At 43.6% G+C, this 19,599-nt stretch overlaps 1 long non-coding RNA gene across 3 annotated transcripts in view; it reads right to left on the reverse strand.

Moving 5' to 3' along the window:
• Window positions 1-813: 813 nt before the first annotated feature.
• LOC109498343 overlaps window positions 814-19,599 on the reverse strand; it is a 33,901-nt gene continuing 15,115 nt past the window's right edge. For 2 of the 3 annotated variants that reach the window (XR_006595882.1, XR_006595884.1), the window contains exons 3-5: window positions 5,893-5,995; window positions 4,185-4,253; window positions 814-2,168 (exon numbers count right to left, since the gene is read on the reverse strand). This is a non-coding gene — a long non-coding RNA (uncharacterized LOC109498343). Of the gene's footprint in view, window positions 2,169-4,184; window positions 4,254-5,892; window positions 5,996-17,907; window positions 19,499-19,599 lie in introns of those variants that run through there. The other variant, XR_006595883.1, reaches the window with a different exon arrangement.

Raw genomic sequence — 19,599 nt, forward strand, 5'->3', positions numbered from 1 at the left:
CCTGTCATTATTTGTTTTGATGCTCAAATTATCCCAGATTTGGTCAGTGGTAGTGCCTTCAAGCTGGCTTCGGTGTTCTTTTGAAATCTTTCCTTTCTTCTATAAGCACTTCCTTACTTTACGGCACAAAAAAATGTTCTAGACTCATCCAAGAAGGCCCAATTCATTTTAGTGACAAATAGTGCCCTCATTGCTAATGGTAGTCTATACTCCCAGGCTCCCTCAGTGGACAGAACTTGGAAATATACCTGTTGTATTCACACACTCGTTCATTCACATACGTTTTACAACTGTATTTACATCTACCTATCTAACCACGAGTGCTCTACTGATTCTTCCAATTTTGACCCAACATCTCAGGGTTTGTTTTGGGGTTCCCATTTTTCATATTTATAACTCCTTTCCCTGACAGTTGAGACCCCTGGCTCCCATTAAACTCAATGTATTTATTTGTTGCCCAATTTCCTTGTATGTGGCCAATTTCTTGACCCCCCCCCCCCCCAGGACTGCCACCATTTGTTAGTTGTCAGTTCCCCTCCTCATGTGGGTGCCAGCCTTTGCCAGTCCCTGCTCTGCACAGCCATGCCTGAAGGCTTTTTGACTGAATTTCTTTTTAAAAACTTTCTTTAATGTTTATCTTATTTTTTGAAAGAGAGAGAGCACAAGCAGGGGAGGGACAGAGAGAGAGGGAGACTGAGGCCGACTCCAGCCTCTGAGCTGTCAGCACAGAGCCCTACGCGGGGCTCAAACTCTCGAACTGAAAGATCATGACCTGAGCTGCAGTCAGACTCTTAACTGAGTGAGCCCCCCAGGCGCCCCAGCTTTTTGACTGAATTTTTAAAGGAAAGGAGGGGAAAAGGTTGAAGAGGGCAGAGACACATTGTATTTGAAGCAGGAATCCTCTATCTTACATCGCTTTCCATGTGCTGCAGCAAATTTAGGAAAGTAGGAGACGAGAAGAGAAGGGATGTCAACTGTCCCTACTCCAGGGGTTTATAGATGGAATAGTCCAGAAGAAATTCTTTGTGAATGTTAAGAGCAGAAAGCCAGCATGCTCATCACCCGTGCTACTCACACATCTGGCTTCCAGCTGCTATCTGTCCCTGTTGGTGAGGTAGCTATATCAGGGACCCTTCCCTGTGTGCTCCCAGGCAAGTCGGACCACATCCTGGGCCTCAGGCTCCTAGTAGAAAAGGTCAAAGTGATGGCCTTTCCTCTCTCACCAGCAGCTACTGATCATAAGAGACACTAGAGAAGTTTATGAAGAATAGAGAACCCTATAAATGTAAAGTGTTATTATGGTTGTATTTGTTACAATATAAGATCAGCTGCCTAATGGCAATCCAAAATAATTGGGGCTTAAACAAATAGAAACTCTCGCACGTAGTAATATGGGTATGAATGGACCAGCGCTGGCTCTGGACTGTTCCGTGGGATTAGAGACCTATGTCCTTGCACATTGTTGTTTCAACCAAGACACTCACGACCACATCTGTATTCCAGTCATCGGAAAGGGAGAAAAGTAGTAGAGGACACTTCCTGTTCCTTTATGGGAACCTGGAAGTTGCATACCCCTGTTGGCCAGAACTTTATCACACCTCCCTTCAAGGTGGAAATCTGTGTCTTTATTCTGAGTGGGTAATTATCAGGGATTTTATTATGGTACTATTTTATGTATTCGTCCCGTTCCTGTTCACAGGATATGTCAGGATTCTTTTTTTTTTTTTTTTAAGATTTTATTTTTAAGAAATCTCTACACCCAACGCGGAACTTGAACTCAATCCCAAGATCATGGGTTGCACGTTCCACCAACTGAGCCAGCCAGGCATTCCTGCCCTATATTCTTTGGGCTTTTCATGATGGCCTCTGCAAAGTCTAGGTGGGTCCTTGCTGGGAAGAGCAGAGTCAAGGTCTGCAGGTGTTAGACCTTATACAATCTGGGGGAGGGGGAGAAGAGTCCTTATTAAGAAAAAGAATGAATATTATGAAACAAAATTAGATATCCAAGTCAATATTGGAAGGGCACCTGGTGGCTCACTTGGTTGAGCTTCAGACTCTTGATTTCAGCTCAAGTCATGATCCCAGGGTCATGGGATCAGGTTCATGCTGAGCTCAGAGCTCTCTCTCTCTCCCTCTGTCCCTCTCCGCTGGCTTGCGCTCTGTCTCTCCTAAAAAAAAAAAAAAAAAAAAAAAAAAGTTAATATTTGTTTGGAATGAGAAAATAAATCACAACATAGGACACAATTTAAAAGCTGACAAATACCATATCATAAAATTCAGAAAAATTATACAATATTTTTATTATTTAAACACCTGACAGACCTCTCTAAAACTTTTTACCCTGTATTTTTTTTTCTGCTGTGCATTTTTTGAATGCCTCTGCCTTTGACAGCAATTTTGTAATTGTTTTCTAGCCAAAAAACACAAAAATAATTCTGCCTTTCTCTTATTGAGGGTTTAGAACAGTTTCCTTCTGCTTGAACTCATTATTGGTAATGTCATCGGAATTCTTAGAATTATGGTTAAATTTGGGAAAACCTCTATCAAGTTTTTTCATACGAGAGCTATAAGATTTCAGGGCATTCCAAGTTGTATGTGTGTGCACAGTAAATAACCTCAAATATGGTTTGAAATAATAATGCTTATTAACCAGTTTGTTGACAGTGTTCTAATTGGGATGGCTGAGTATGAATTTTTTGTATACCTTTATATGTCAGTATCTGTAGAGATGTAGAACACGTGCAAAGTATACACAGATGTACTAGCTCTTTTCTTGTGGCTACAAGATTGTAAACACAGGAATCCTGATAATTCTCTTGTGTGCAATTTCCATCAAAAAGGGGAAAGATAAGAGGAGTGCCTGGAGGGCTTGGTTCCTTAAATGGCTGACTCTCTTGAATTTGGCTCAGGTCTTGGGATCCAGCCCCCTGCTGGGTTCCGTGCTGAGCATGGAGCCTCCTTAAGATTCTCTCTCTCTCTCCCGCTCTCTCATTCTCTGCCCCTGCAGCCCCAACCCACTCGCGTACTGTCTCTCTCTCTCTCTAAACAAACATGGGGGAATTAATGAATTTTATGCGCCTGATTCTATAGGCTGTATCATGTACATTCCTGACGGGGGAAATTCCAATTTGACCAGGCGCTGATGAGAACCCAATAGTCCACCTACACTGTTTTACACATCTGATAGAAGTTTAGGCCGACTAGCTTTGGGTTCTGTAAATTTCAGACCTTGTCTCTCCTTCATTCCCACCCACGTCTGGTGCCAGGCACTGCAGAACTCTTCATTACCAACTTGTAATGTCTGGCCTGGCACCCTCACATTTTGCTACCAGGCGTATTGGGAGAGTGGATGATAGGCATGTTCCTGGCAGCCATTCTTGCACTCGGTGAGCTAGCAACGATTTATCCATGCACGCAAGTGACTGTGAACCACATAACTATATCCTACTAAAGCAAACTCAAGGTCTCCAACTCAGTGTCTCCTTAGTTGGATCTCAATGCCTGTAGCCATGCCATGAGACACGGTGTTGTGTTTGGTTTTTTTTAAACGGGTCAAAATTTTCTTCATTTTCTTTTTCCTTTTCAAATTTGTATTTACATTGCAGTTAGTGAACGTAGAGTGCAATATTGGTTTCAGGAGTAGAATTCAGTGATTCATCCCTTAACATATAACACCCAGGGCTCATCATCAAGTGCCCTCCTTAATGCCCATCACACATCTAGCCCCGCCCCCCCCCCATCAGTCCTTAGTTTGTTCTCTATCTTTAAAAGAGACAGGGTGCCTTGGAGGTGGCTCCGTAAGTTAAGCGTCTGACTCTTGATTTGGGCTCAGGTCATGATCTCATGATTCTTGAGATGGGGCTCCATGCTGACAGCTCAGAGCCTGCTTCGGATTCTCTCTTTCCCTCGCTCTCTGCTCCCCCATCGCTCTCTCTCAAAAATAAATAGACTTAAAAAAAGAGAGAGAGAGAGAAGAGACAGTGGTCTTAAGTGACTGCAGTTAAAATATCTTTTAGAATTTACATTGTTAGGGCTCCTCACTGGGTCTTGCAAGCAGGAGGGTCCTAGGGTTTAAGCTTCAGTAGCCCCAGAGTAAATTTACATCAGTCCCTGCAGCCAGAGCACAGAGCTTTAATGGCAAAGTGATTCACGTTAGGAAGCAACCTTGCATTCCCCTTTGGTACCTTAGCCCTGGTGTTTCTGCCTCCATAGCACTTCACTCCCCAACCTCCATTCCAAAGACTGCTCTCTTCCTGATAAAGAAAATGTAAATAGGCAAGTAAGTATCACCATGGAATTTTTTCTTAATGTGAACTATTTTTTTTAAGTTTTTTTTTGAGTTCTATGCATTGTGGGGCTCAAACTCACCACCCCAAGGACAAGAGTCATGTGAACTTCCAATTGAGCCAACCAAGTGCCCCAGAAACTATTTTTTTTTAATTATAAGATCAATACACGCCAAGTCAGAAAATTTGAAATAAATAAACATACACATACACATGCACACAGGAAATTAAACAATACCTAGATAAATGATTTTAACATTTTAATCTATGTATTTGGGGGACTTTTTTTAAGTTTTATTTATTGAGAGAGAGAGAGAGAAGAGGAGGGACAGAGAGAGAGGGAGAGAGAATTCCAAGCAGTCTCTGCGCTGTCAGTACAGAGCCCTATGTGAGACAGGAACTCACAAACTGAGATCATGACCTGAGCTGAAATCAAGACCCCGAAGCTTAACTGACTGAACCACCCAGTCGCTCCTGTATTGGAAGGACTGTTGAGGATGAGTGCTAAGAGCTTCCTCTCCCACTTTGGGACTGTGCCCAGTTCATCGGCAGCTTTCACCGAAGGCTAAGCTCCAGAGCGTTGCTCCTGAGCATGTGGCCGGGATGGGAGGGTGAGCGTGCACCTGCACTCATGTGCACACACACTCGTGTGCACACACAGGTACAGGCACACAGCCGTGTGTTTGGTCTCTCTCTCCAAAGGAGAGGAGGAACAATTTGTAGAGCCACATATTCACACACACGTTCACTTTTGATGCCCAGTCTGGGTGACCTCCCTTTCCTCAACTAGCGCCAACCCTGGAATGTAGCTGATTAAAGAACATCTTTGTTTAAAAATAGGCATAAAGTCTGATGACACAATTAAACGGCTCCCACAGAAGGAATCTAAATGTATAGAGCTTCCTCCCTCCCTCCTTTCCTTCCGGCCTCCTGCCCTTCCTTCCTTCCCTCCTTCCTCCCTCCTTCCCCACCTATCTGTCTCTCTCCTTCTCTCTATCTTTTGGGAGCCAGGGGTCCCCAAGGGATAAAATCGTGATTTAAAAACAAAACAGGGTGGGGCACCTGGGTGGCTCAGTCAGCTGAGCTTCCACCTCTTGGTTTCAGCTCAGGTCATGATCCCAGAGTCATGGGATCAAGCCCTTGTCAGGCTCTGTGCTGAGCACTAAGTGTCGAGCCTGCTTAAGGATTCTCTCTCTCTCTCCCTCTGCGCCTCTCCCCCATTTGTGCTCATTCTCTCTCTCGCTCTCAAATAAAATTTTTAAAAAATTTAAAAAACTAAAACCAAAACAAAACACGTTTAAAAATAAAACTAAAACAGATTTTTTTATTATCTTTGAGAAAGACTGCTAATATATTTTACTTATCTACAGTTTTCATGAGCAACAAAGAACACAGAACGAATAGTTAAATATGTTTTTAAAAAGCCAAAGTTCTGCAATTTGGCTGCTTTTGTATGTGGCTGGTTAAGAGACATTGTTAGCCAGACAGAAATGGGTTTGCAGGAAAGGGAAAAAGAGAGGTGTGAGAGAGCCATCTAGAAAGCCCAGTATCCCAGAAGGACCGTGCCCGTCAGCAAGGCCACCCTGGGAGACGAGAGCGCGCTCACCGGGAAGCACTCTGCTCAGCTCCACACTGGCCCTCCAGCGTCCTGCCAGCTTAGAGCTGACCTTTGAATCCTTTTGACTGGTGCAACAGTTTCAATGTCACCTCTGCAAAGAAAAATAGGCTTTCTGCTGTTATTATTATTATTTAACTTTTGAAATGTATTGCTAAAACAATAGCTTGATGCTAAAACAATGGAATCGTTTAAGCAGGGAATTCTAAAAGTTGGGCCAGCGTTTGAAGGAGTGACTTGTGTTTCAGATACTTCCCCCCCCCCCCACCCATACCTAAGCTTCCTCTTTGGAGCCCTATGACAGCTCGCTTCAATCTGCAAAAGCCGCTTGACTCATCTTTGTTCTTGCAGAGATCAGGGCTGTCGTATGCCACAGTACTGACAATTTACAGTTGTTCGTGGCCCTTTCCCCTTGTCAAATTAAATCCATATTTTGATTGCATTTTGTTCTAGCAGGATGAGATGCTGTGGAAACGGTAATAAAAACAGCCGAGTGAAAGTGACTTAGAGGAGTAAATTGATTTTGCCCTGGGTGCAGCAGGGAAGAGTCGTTCGTCACTCCCAGCCTCTCCCAGCAACGGGAGTCCCTGGAGACCGAGCAATGCCTCACACCTCCCAGGGGAATTGCAGAGCTCCCAGGCCGCCCCCACTCAATTTGCTTTACAAAAGGAAAATGATTCCTAGCGAGCTGTTGGATTGCCTCCTACCGGGAAGAAGGGGGTGGGGGGAGGGTAACAGTGACATATTTGAAAAGAGAGCTAGAGAGCCAAGGGGCATATGATAACCAAAAAGATTCAACTAGCACTCACACCCACACCCGCATGCACCTCTACAAAACCCCTGTTACCAACTAGGAAATGGAATCTGGTTTGGGGACTGATGATTTACAGAAGTCTTCCTTTCATCAGTGAAGGATTATAGCCGTGTCATTTCAGAAGGGAAGGGAGCTTCCTTCCTTCACCCATTCCTTCAACGACTACCGGCCGATGCCTACCAGGAACAGAGTGCTATGAGGTGTTCCTTCTCACCACTCTGTAGCTCACCATTTCCCCTGCTACCCCCACCCCCACCCAGCAAGAGCCTCCTCCGCAGTCCGTCCGCTCTACCATGGCTTTGACCTTCCCTCCCGCCCCTCCCCCACGGTGCCTTCTTCACACAAAAGCTAAAGAGGCATTTCATAGCAAACGAGTTCTAATTAAAATGCAAAGTGAGGAGGCGCCTGGGTGGCTCGGTCGGTTAAGGGTCTGACTTGTGCTCGAGTGATGGTCGCACGGTTCATAGGTTCGAGCCCCGGGTCGGGTTCTGTGCTGACCGCTCAGAGCCCGGAGCCTGCTTCAGATTCTGTGTCTCCCTCTCTCTCTCTGCCCCTCCCCTGCTCATGCTCTGTCCTCTCGCTCTCAAAAATGGGTAAACATTAAAAAAAAAATTGAAATGCAAAATGAGGTCATACTAGTCCTCTGCTTAAAAGTCTCCAATGGCTTTATGTCGCACTTCAAAAACTGGACTATTTTCAATGGCCTACAAAGTCCTACCTGATCCAATTCCTGTCTGCTTTTATGACAATCTTGTATCCCTCTACCTCCTTGAAAGTACTCTGCAGCTACATTGGCATTTTCAAGGTCCTATTTTGTACTTTAAATATGCTATGTTTGTTCCCGGCTCAGGGCCTTTGCGCTTGCTTTGTCTTTTTCTTAGAATTGCCGTCCCTCCAGATTTTTAGGTGGCTAGCTCCTTTTCATCATCCAGGTCTCAATCAAGTATCCCCTCAGAGAGGCGTTCCCCGGCCACCCCATCTAAAGTGACCACCCATCCAGATCATGTTCTACTCCACTCTGCTACTTTCTTTCTTTTTTTTTTTTTTTTCTGTCTTTCTTTTGGTTATGTTTTATTTTTGAGGATTAAATAAATCCGAGCTGTCAGCACAGCCCCGTCGCGGGGCTCAGACCCACAGACTGTGATGAGATCATGACCTGAGCTGAGGTCGGATGCTTAACCGACTATGCCGCCCAGGGTCCCCTCTCCTTTGTTATTTTCTTTCTTCTTCTTCTTTTTTTTAAATTTTTTTTAAACGTTTATTTATTTTTGAGACAGAGAGACAAAGCATGAATGGGGGAGGGGCAGAGAGAGAGGGAGACACAGAATCGGAAGCAGCTTCCAGGCTCCGAGCCGTCAGCCCAGAGCCCTAGGGGGGCTCGAACTCACCTACCGCGAGATCGTGACCTGAGCTGAAGTCAGACGCTTAACGGACTGAGCCACCCAGGCGCCCCATCCTTTGTTATTTTCTAAAAGCTGAAGATATTTTAGCATTTGATTATTGACATCGGTTCTCAAAGTGTGCCCCGCCCCCAACCAGCAGTTTTAGCATCAGCTGGAAACTTGTCAGAACTGCATATTCTTAGGCCCTACTCCGGACTATGGCATCAGACCTTCTGGGGGTCGGGCCCAGAGATCTGTATTTTAACAAACCCTCAAAAAACAAAACAAAACAAAACAAAACCCCTCCAGGGGACTCTGATGAAAAACAAAGTTTGAGAACCACTAGCTTACAGTGATTATTGTTGCTCTCCCTCGTCCCCCCACAGAATGTAGACTCCGAGAAAAGGGGTGTCCAGCACCAGACACGTAGCAGGCACTCAATAAAATAAATTGTTGAATGGTGAGAGACTGGATGAATGATTGATCTGGTGCCTCGAGTTCTGTCTCAGGGGCTCTGTGGGAGAGGCTTAGCAGAAAGTCCAATAGAACCGAGCCTCGGGGATCTGCTGGCCACCTTTCCACGAGAGCTTTTAACTGAATGGCATATTGATCTCACAGGCTAGAAAAACCTGAAGAAGCAGTTCTGAGATTAAAGAAACACTTGAAAACTATGATTCAAAATGTTATGAATTACAGTTTGGAAACTCCAAGTGTGTGCCAAGGTCCTTCTCAGAGAATCAGAAGGTCTGTAGATTTGTAGATGGTATTCAATTAGAGGGCAAGGATAATATCTTTTTTCTTTTCAATTCCGTAGAACTCTTAGTGCATTATTCCCAGAGCAGGCTGCTGATTGACAAAGTGGCTTTCTCTTCGCTCGGTCTTTCTGCTTTATATCAATCTTGAAATCTTAAAAAAAAAAAAAAAAGAGGGAGAGGGAGAGGGGAGCTCTAAACCAATTAATCCTGTCTCCAGTGCTTTCTAAAAGCTTTCAGACTGAAAACACCAGGTCAATCCTCCAGTCCAGATCATGGAGGAAAAACACTATCTTTGCAAAAGACATTGAACTTTAGAAAAGGTTAGATCAACACCAAGAACAATGGAAAGGCCTTGGGAGCCTCTCCTTAGAAATAATACACTGGCTTGAAGCAAATACTTTGGGCCAGGCACCATGCTAGATACCGGGGTTACAAAGACCCAGAGAATAAAGTTCATGCCTTCAAGGAGCTCATAGTCTGGAAGAGAGACGGGCATGTAACCAGACGGAGCAGAGCGTCTTTGCTGTAGGAGTGACCAACTGCTTAGTTTGGCCAGGGAAAGATTGCTAGAGGAGATGATATTTGAACAGATTTGGAAGGCTGGGTCTCACTCTGGAGGTGCGAAAGAAGTGCAGTCTAAGCAGAGGAGACAACAAATGTAAAAGCAGAGATGAGAAGGAGCAGGCAGGGTCCAAACACGGTTAACAGAAATGACTGACTTGGTTAAAATATATATCCACACGTTTGCGGACATTTGAATAGTGATTGGTCAGTTAATGAGATTATGGCATTATCGTTAATTTTTAGGGCATGTAAATGCTGTATCAAAACCTTATCTCTGGCTGAAATGTGATATCTGGAATTTGCTTCAAAATAATATTGGAAAGGGTGGGAGAAGGTAGGAATAAAGATGAAATAAGGTTGCTCTTGAATCTCAGGGTCAAGCCCAAGAGTTCAAGCCCCACGTTGGGCACAGAGCTTACTTTACAAAATAATAATAAAATAGGGACGACTGGGTGGCTCAGTTGGTTAGGCATCCAGCTCTTGATTTCAGCTCAGGTCATGGCCTCACTGTTCATGGGTCTGGACCCCTTCTCAGGCTCTGTGCTGGTAGTGGCAGAGCTTGCTTGGGTTCTCTCTCTCTCCCTCTCTCCACCTCTCCCCTGCTCATGTGCTCTGTCTCTCCAATCAGCCAGTTGTCCAAAAACAACTTCCTTAAAACACCACAGAGATGAGAAATATCACTATTGGAAAGTATTTCTTTGATACTAAAATTCACAGGAGAGGACATACACGGTACACTTCTCAGACTCTTGTTTTCTTTTTAATGTTTATTTATTTTCGAGAGGGGGGAGGGGCAGAGAGAGAAGGGGACAGAGGATCTGAAGCAGGCTGTGTGCTGACATCAGAGGGCCCAGATGCAGGGCTCAAACTCATGAACCACGAGATCATGACTTGAGCTGAAATCAGACGCTTAACTGACTGAGCCACGCAGACACCCCTCAGAATATTATTATTAATAATTTTATTGTAGGGACACTTGGCAGCCTCAGTCAGTAGAGCGTGCAACTCTTGATCTTGGGATCATGAGTTCGAGCCCCACACTGGCTGCAGAGATTACTTAAATAAATAATAATAAACATTTATTTTATGCTAGAAGTGTCTTAAATTCACATAGTATTGTGAAGTTTACAAGACATTTTTATAGTTTTTTTTTTTTTTAAGTAATCGCTATACCCAACATGGGGCTAGAATTTATAACCCCAGTATCAAGAGTCAAATGGTCTTCCAACCGATCCAGCCAAGTACCACAAGATATTTTGATTTACTTTATCTCATCCAGTCTTCCCGAGGGGCCTCTACATTAACAGGTAGTATTCTTTTCACTTTCCTCCAGATCTCGTAACTACTGGGGCTTGAATTCAAACTTTTTAACTCCCAGAATAAAGCTCCGCCCTACATGTTTCAGTTAACTCTCCCTGCGTAACAAACCGCCCCAACACTTGATCAATTCTCATACTTCTGTGGGTTGCCGGAGGACATCTAGTCTTGCGTGGAGTCACTCACGACAGCACCCAGCCAGTGGCTAGGATGGGGTTGCCTGCTGGGGTACCTTGCTTCCCCCTGGCCTCTCCCTGTGGCCAGTGCAGACTTCCTCACAGTTGCTTTAGCGTTAGCTGGACTTCTTACATAGCAGCAAGATGCCAACAATGAAAGCAGAAGCAATAAGGTCTCTTAAGACCAGATTCGAAGACCAGATTTAAAGAATCTTTCTTTACATTTAATTTTATTCATGTTTATTTATTTATTTTATTGAAGTATAGTGGACACATAATAAAATAAACCCTCTTTAAAAAAATTATTTATTTATTTATTTATTTATTTATTTAATTTATTTTTAATTTATACCCAAGTTAGCATACAGTGCAATAATGTTTTCAGGAGTAGATTCTAGGGACTCATCCCCTATGTATAACACCCAGTGCTCATCCCAACAAGTGTCTTCCTTAATGCTCCTTACCCATTTAGTCCACCCCCCCCACAACCCCTCCAGCAACCCCCAGTTTGTTCTCTGTGTTTAAGAGTCTCTTATGTTTTGTCCCCCTCCCTGTTTTTATATTCTTTTTGCTTCCTTTCCCTTATGCTCATCTGTTTTGTATCTTACATTCCTCATATGAGTGAAGGCATATGAATTTGTCTTTCTCTGACTGACTTATTTAGATCCAACCACGTTGTTCCAAAAAAATAAACTCTCTTTTGATGGGAGAAGAGGAAGGCATATTATAGAGGGGTATTGACGGGGGAGGCATGGTTCCCTAGGAAGCATTTTTCTTTCTTGTTTAGAATAACCTTTAGTTTTAGAACAGTTTTAGATTTGTAAAACAATTGTGACGACAGCTCAGAGTTCCCATATAGTCTATACTCAGTTACCTTACTGTTGGCACCTTACATTAGTATGACACATTTGTTGTAATTAATGAATGAATATTGTTACATTATTATTGGCTAAAGTCCATATTTTATTCAAATTTCCTTAGAGTTTACCTAATGTCCTTCGCTTTCAGGATCCCATCCAGAATACCATATCACATTTAGTTGGCATATCTTCCTAGGCTCCTTTAGGCTGTGACAGTTTCTCTGACTTTCCTTATGCTTTTTTGTTTGTTTTTGTTTTTAAGTAAGTTCTATGTGTATCAAGGAGCTTGAACTCATGACCACAAGATCAAGAGTCATATGCTCTACCAACTGAGCCAAACAGATACCTTATAGACTTTTTTTTTAGATTTATCTATTTATTTAAGTAATCTCTGCCTCCACCGTGGGGCTTGAACTCACGGCTCTGAGATCAAGAGTTGCACACTCCACCAACTGCGCCAGCCAGACACCCCAACTTTCTTTGTTTTTGATGAACTTGACAGTTGTGAGGAGTACTGGACAGGTATTTCTTAGAATGGTTCTTCTGCTGGGCTTTTCTGATGTTTCCCTCATGATTAGATTATGGGTTTGGGAGGCTGGGGTGACAGGTTTTGGGGAAGAAAACCACAGAGGTAAGGTATCCTTATCATTACGTCATTATCAAGGGTACATTCCATTAACATGACTTACCACTGTTGACCTGACCTTGATTACTTGGCTGATGTAGTGTTTGTCAGGTTTCTCCAGGTAAAATCATTCTTTTTTACCCTCTTTCCATACTGTGCTCCTTGGAGGGAGGTCACTATGAGCATCCCATACTTACTTGGTTGAGGGTTATGCTATCCCTTCCCTGAGGATGGAGTATCATCTTTGGAAATTATTTGGAATTCTTTTTTTAATTTTTCTTTTATTTTTTTTTTACATTTTTAATGTTTAAAAAAATTTTTTAATGTTTTTATTTATTTTTGAGACAGGGAGAGACAGAGCATGAACAGGGGAGGGTCAGAGAGAGGGAGGCACAGAATCTGAAACAGGCTCCAGGCTCTGAGCTGTCAGCACAGAGCCCGACGCGGGGCTCGAACTCACAGACCGCAAGATCGTGACCTGAGCCGAAGTCGGCCGCTTAACCGACTAAACCACCCAGGCGCCCCTACATTTTAAATGTTTATTTACTTTTGAGAGAGAGAGAAAGAGAGACAGAGTGTGAGTGGGGGAGGGGAAGAGAGAGAGGGAGACACAGAATCTGAGGCAGGCTCTAGGCTCTGAGTTGTCAGCTCAGAGCTCAACGTGGGGCTCAAATTTATGAGCCATGAGATCATGACCTGAGTTCAAGTCGGATGCTCAACCGACTGAGCCACCCAGGTGCCCCCCAATTTTTCTATTTTTTAAATTAAAAAAAAAAAACCTTTTATTTATTAAGTAATCTCTACCTCCAACATGGGGCTGGAATTTAAAACAACCCCAAGGTCAAGAGTCATATTCTCTACCAGCTGAGCCAGCCAGATGCATCTGGAATTCTGCATAGGAAATTTGTCTCCTCCCCTATTTGTTTATTTTTCAACCATTTATTTATCTCACTTTGGACTCATGAAATTTATTTTGTACTTTGGGTTATTTATTGCTCAAATTATGGGAAGCCATTTTTAATCATCTGTCATTACACTGAAGCTGCCAAGCAGAGGGTTGCAGGATTTTTTTAAACTTAAAAAAATATATATTTGGGACACCTGGGTGGCTCCGTAGGTTAAGCGACAGGCTTTGACTCAGGTCATGATCTCGTGGTCTGTGAGTCCGAGCCCTGTATTGGACTCTGTGCTGACAGATCGGAGCCTGGAGTCTGCTTTGGATTCTGTGTCTCCCTCTCTCTCCGCCCCCTCCCCTGCTGGTGCTCGGTCTCTCTGTCTCTCTCAAAACTAAATAAACGTTAGAAAAAAATTTTTTAAAGTATATATTTAAGGGGCACCTGGGGTGGCTCAGTCAGTTGAGCGTCTGACTTCAGCTTAGGTCATGATTTCATGGTTTATGAGTTCCAGCCCCACATTGGGCTTGTTGCTGTTAGCCCGGAGCCTGCTTTGGATCCTCCGTCCAACCCCGCCGGCCCTCCCCACTTACACTCTTTCAAAAAGTAAACATTAAAAATTAAAAAATATATATACATATATTTAATATATAAACAAAATTGTACAACCTTAAGCCTACTGCCTAATGAATTTTCAGAGACACCCATGTAATCAGCATCTAAATAAAGAAACAAATGATTCTAGCTGCCCCCAAACCCCCTCATCCAGCCTTCTAGTATTACCCTCCAAAAGTAACTGCTATCTTGACTTCCAATAGCATATGTTCATACTGCCTGTTGTCGCACTTTATATAAATGGAATAATACAGCATGTACTCTTCTGTGTCTGGCTTCTTTCACTAAATGTTATGTTTGTGTTACGCTTTGTTGTAGATGATGCATTCTCGCTATGTAAATTGCCCACCTTGGCTTCCTCACCCCAAGGTTCTGAAATGTGCCATGTTTCTCAAATTTATTTGATTGCCTGCCATCTTAGGTTGGGGTCCTCAAAAACAGACTCTGAGACAAGAACATAGTGCAAGTCGTCTACTGGGAGTTGATCTCAGGAAGCACCGGTAAGGGAGTGAGGAAGGAAACAGAAGAGAGGAAGCCAGGCAGAGGAGTTAATGAGAAATCAGAGCTCAGTCTTGGGGGAGATCCAGGCGACTGTGCAGAATGTGTCTCAGAGCTGTCCCCCAGAAAAGCAAAGAAGCTGGGGTATTTATACACCAGCACCTTTCAGTTATCGGTTGAGAGCTGCCTCTGAGTACATTAACACTCTGGTCACTGCAGTCTGTTCCAAGTCTGGGCCAAATATGCACCTATAGCCAGAGAAAACTGCCAAGCAGAGGGTTGCAAATACTTGCAGGAAAAAGCCATCAGAGTGAGGAGAGGTGTATGCCAAGGGAATATATGTAGGGCACCAAGACACCTTCTTCTACTCTGATCTGCTCATATCCCACATTAAGTTCATTCTGTCACTGACTCTTCAAGGTGGCAGCCAACAATATATAAAATAAAAATTAATTGAGATGAGTTAATAGAATAACCTCAGTCCATGTTATTGCACTGATCCTGCAGCTGTCCTGATATTTATTATCTCCCTCCCCTACCAATCATCCTTGGTCTCCATTCTTGAGGAATCTGAATCTTTGGTTATGGAGCTCTTGCTTGAGAACCAAGTGCTCTAATCCAGTACTTTCCCCAATTGGGAACCACACTGATGTTTTGAGTTACCTGGTGTCACTGTCAACTCAGAGCTCTTGAATCGTCTGGATATTCTCTTTCTCCATTGTTCAGTTATTCTAGTAAGTGGCCATAAATCCCCTTGTGGAAGGATTAATGGCATCACTACCATCTATACTTGTTGTTGCAGCATTGTAGGGTCCTTCTTCAAGGGGACTTGGCATTCCCTTCAGTTCATGGGCTCTAGATCGAGAAACTGGGTGAGGGATTATGATTTTCCACCATAGTGGCTGACCTCAACTTTCTACCCACTTGTATTAGTTTTATATTGCTGCATAACAAATTACCACAAACTTAGAAGCTTAGACCACACTCTATTTTATTCGCAGTTTCCATGGGTCAGCAATCTAGGTGTGGTTTAGCTAGGTCCACCACCTGAGGTCTCACAAGGCTGTAATCAAAATGTCAGATGGTACAGGCTTGGGGCGCCTGGGTGGCGCAGTCGGTTAAGCGTCCGACTTCAGCCAGGTCACGATCTCGCGGTCCGTGAGTTCGAGCCCCACGTCAGGCTCTGGGCTGATGGCTCAGGGCCTGGAGCCTGTTTCCGATTCTGTGTCTCCCTCTCTCTCTGCCCCTCCCCCGTTCATGCTCTGTCTCTCTCTGTCCCAAAAATAAATAAATGTTGAAAAAAAAAAAATGTCAGATGGACTACGTTCCTTTCTGGACAGAGCTCCCTTCTGGAGTTTCTAGCATTCTTCCAAAATGAAATCGTTGTTGGAATTCAGGTTTTTGCAATTGTAACATAAAGGGGGTACTCTTAATACATGGCCCTCTCTCTTCCAGGCAAGTTCACCTTTTACAACTTCCTTCTTCAAGGCCAGCAGGAAGATTTCTCAGTGCAGTTGGCCAAGATGGTGCCTTTCATAACATAACCTAATTAAGGAAGTGACTGTCCCAATCAACTTTACCATACTCTCTTGGCTAGAAGTGAGGTATAGGTTCTTGAGAAGAAGGAATTATATGAGAATGTGACTAAGGGGGATAAGGGACTAACCCTAGGCAAAACGTGTCTCTTTCACATTCGTGCATGATCTTTTTTCTGTTATACAAGTTAAGCAATACCCTTATTGTCTGCCCATCTTTCTTATTACTAGGTGCACCATAGTCTATTAGCCATTGTCCCTTAAATCCAGGATGATTTGTGACTTGCTTTGACCAATAAAAATGGCAAAAGTGATAGAGTACCCGTGACAGAGCCTAGACCTTGAGGTGCCTGGCAGCTTTTGCCTCTGCCCTCTTGAATGCTGAGACCTCCATGTAAGGAAGCTGGGCCAGTAAAGAAGAAGGGCCATGTGGAGGAATACCAAAGTGTTCCAAGCAAACGGCCAATGCCAATTGTGAGACATGTACCTGATGCCAGCTTGGATCTTTCAATTACAGTTGAACACAGCTATGTGAGTGAGCCCAGGCAGAAGCAGAAGAGGAATCGCTTGGCCCACCCACAGAATCATGAGACATAACAAATTGTTGTGTTAAGCCACTGGTTTTGGAGTGCTTTGTTAAACAGCAATAGGTAAGTGAAATATGTATTTCTTAAAAAAAATTTTTTTTTAATGTTCATTTATTTTTGAGACAGAGACAGAGTGTGAGCAGGGGAGGGGCAGAGAGAGAGGGAGACACAGAATCCAAAGCAGCCTCCAGGCTCCGAGCTGTCAGCACAGAGCACGACGTGGGGCTGGAACCCACGAACTGTGAGATCATGACCTGAGCCGGAGTCGGACACTTAGCTGACTGAGCCACCCAGGTGCCCCTGAAATATGTATTTCTATATCAGCTCCATCAATCATTGTTTGATGGTTGCTCTGGGGACATTAAAACCCTGGCTTTTCTGGTCAAGCATGCTCCAGTGATTAGGGAAAACTCTCAGGCAGGAAGTCCTAGATGTTTGCCGGAAGGATCTGTCAGCATACACAGGAACTGACTGTTGGGCGGTTATGACAGAGACCAGTGCATTTGCTATGACATCAGAACCTTTTTGTCTCCAACTTGTAAATATTATGTGGAGTAGGGGTGGGAGGTGGAGGGGAGGAGGTTTCTTCGAGGAACCTTGGACATTGGAGTGGATGATGCCCCCTAGGGGAAAAGTTTCCAGAACATAGAGGTAGGGGCTGTGAAAAACTAAGATCGAGGACCTGACTTGTTCTTTTCAACTTCTCTGACTATGAGCCAGAGTTCTCACAGCCCGCTCTTAGACTGAATGCCTAGAATCCCAGATTTTGCTAGCTCTCAGATTCCTCTCCATCGCACTTTTCCTCCTATTGGGAAGCCCACTTTCTATCCCTGGCTGGACTCATCACTAGCCTCCTACCAACCTGTGGTCATTCTCACCTCTCGGCCACCCCCCAGTCTCCCAGCCTCTGTCCTTGAAGTCCCCACCAATTCCATGTCCTGTCCTGTTCAAATCAAGTTCATTCAGGGGTGCCTGGCTGACTCCGTTGGTAGAGCATACGACTCTCTGTCTTGGGGATATGAGTTCAAGCCCCACGTTGGGCATGGAGCCTCTGTTTTTTTAAAAGGGATTTGTCAGAAAAGATCTCATTGGTGAGATGAAATTATAGAAAATCTCAGGTGTGATGTTCTCCATTTCTGCCATTGCAGAAGAGATTATATTTAAAGTTGCAATAGATATGGCATGATACACTACAGAGTTATTCCCAGGCATCAAATGTTGTGAATTAATATTTCAAAACATCTAGGAAAGTCACCAGAAGAAATCTTTCTTTTGTCTGAACATGCAGAAAGAGAAAGAGAAGCAAATTTTGTGTATATACTAAAATTTTGTGCATATACTGTGTTCCTGTATTTGGAATATGAGGAAGTGATCCCACAAGAGACTGACAGGAGAAATTTACTTCCAGTTTATTAAGACCACAAGAGCAAAAAATCGCGGCATTTTGCACTGGGTGTGCAAAAACGTTCAGGTTTAAAACATCCAGATGCTAAAAAACTCCCTTTTGGTGGAAAACAGTCTTAAACCAAAGCTCAGAATACATAGCGTGTCGTTTCCCTCTCTGATAAATTACAGATAGTGGCAAAAATAGATGAGTTGGTTTAGTTTTCATCTTAAGATTTTTCTCCCTTATAATAGCTAGTGAACATTTCTGAGCATCTACCATGTGTCAAAAACTTCCATTCACTTCATCTAATTCTCAGCGCAACATCCACTATGCCAACTAGTTCTAGTTGAAATTCATGACCACGCATCTCAAAAGGAGTCTCAATGCTGCCAAGCAACCCTACTACACTTCTCCAGTATGTTCTCTCCCCCATTCTCCCAAACAAGTATTCACACATTCCCCGGCTCTTCTCAAAGCTCTTACATCCTCCTCCACTTCCTCAGTCCTGCCTACCTCTCCCACCTCTCCCCAGCCCCTCTCCACCTCACTCCATTGTATATCTTCTTTATATTCCAAGGACACACCAAGCGCTTTCTTCCGCCTCAGGGCCTTTGAAATTCTCTTTCCCTCTCATTGTGCTCCACACCCGAATCTTCACGGGGCGAGTTTCTTCTTGTCTTTTTGTCCTCAGTCTCGGCTCCAATGTCAAATTCTTCCTCCTTCAAAGATGCTGCAACTCCATCACTTCTTGCACATCAACTTGGTGGATTGTCTTCCAAGCATTTATCAACATCCAATACTGTCTTGTCTATTTATTTCTCTTCCATCTTCACTTGAATGAAGCTACCCTGTGTGGTTTTCTTCTGTGTTCTCAACATCCAAATCTGAGCGTGTCACGTAATAGGGACTCAAACGTGAATATTTATTGAGTAAATTATCTCGATTTTGGGGCAGATGAGGAAGCTGAAGATTAGAGAATCCTAGTCAATTGCTTGAGTTCACTTAGGTAGTAAATTACAATGATGAGACTTGAACTTAAATCTATTTAGGTCCAGGCTGTATCCCCATCTATGTAAAAAAAAATCTCTTGCTAGGATGAACATTTAAAAATGAATTTGGCCTCTGAGGAGTATTTGTGAATGTGGACAGCATTTAAGATAACTTCAGAATGAATAGTCAGATTCCTCAGGCAGAAAACCAAGGAGATGCTAGGACATCTGGCTGGACAAAGCCCATGGTAACTAAGGAGCAGTGCAGTCTGGCTATTCCCAGCTTGTTCCTGGCTGGCCTCCAGTTCCTCTGTCTTCCTTCCTGCTTCCTGCGTCTCTTTGCCTTTGACCACCTGCAGTACAGCACAGTTTAAGTCAGGCTCTGGTTTTCCCTTCATATGCTTGAAGTGAGCTAGTTCATGCCTGTCAATAGCATTGAGATCGGTGCTTTAGAGATCCTGGAATAAGATATCTTCCTCGGGGACCTGTCAACTCTAAATCTATGTTTGTATATCAGCCTTAATTCTTAGGAAGTTGCCTTTTTAGTTCTTTGCAGAAAACAGGAACCTTGTGTTGACACTGCATTGATCCTCAAAATGACTAATAAAAAGTGAAGGAGAGAAAATGAGGACTCTTTTGGTTGTTATTTTAACTAGCGTTCAGGGAAATCTTCATAAGCAGTTTACAGTCTCAAGGAATGC

Source organism: Felis catus, chromosome A3, assembly GCF_018350175.1.
Source record: "Felis catus isolate Fca126 chromosome A3, F.catus_Fca126_mat1.0, whole genome shotgun sequence".
NCBI classification, from domain to species: Eukaryota; Metazoa; Chordata; class Mammalia; order Carnivora; family Felidae; genus Felis; species Felis catus.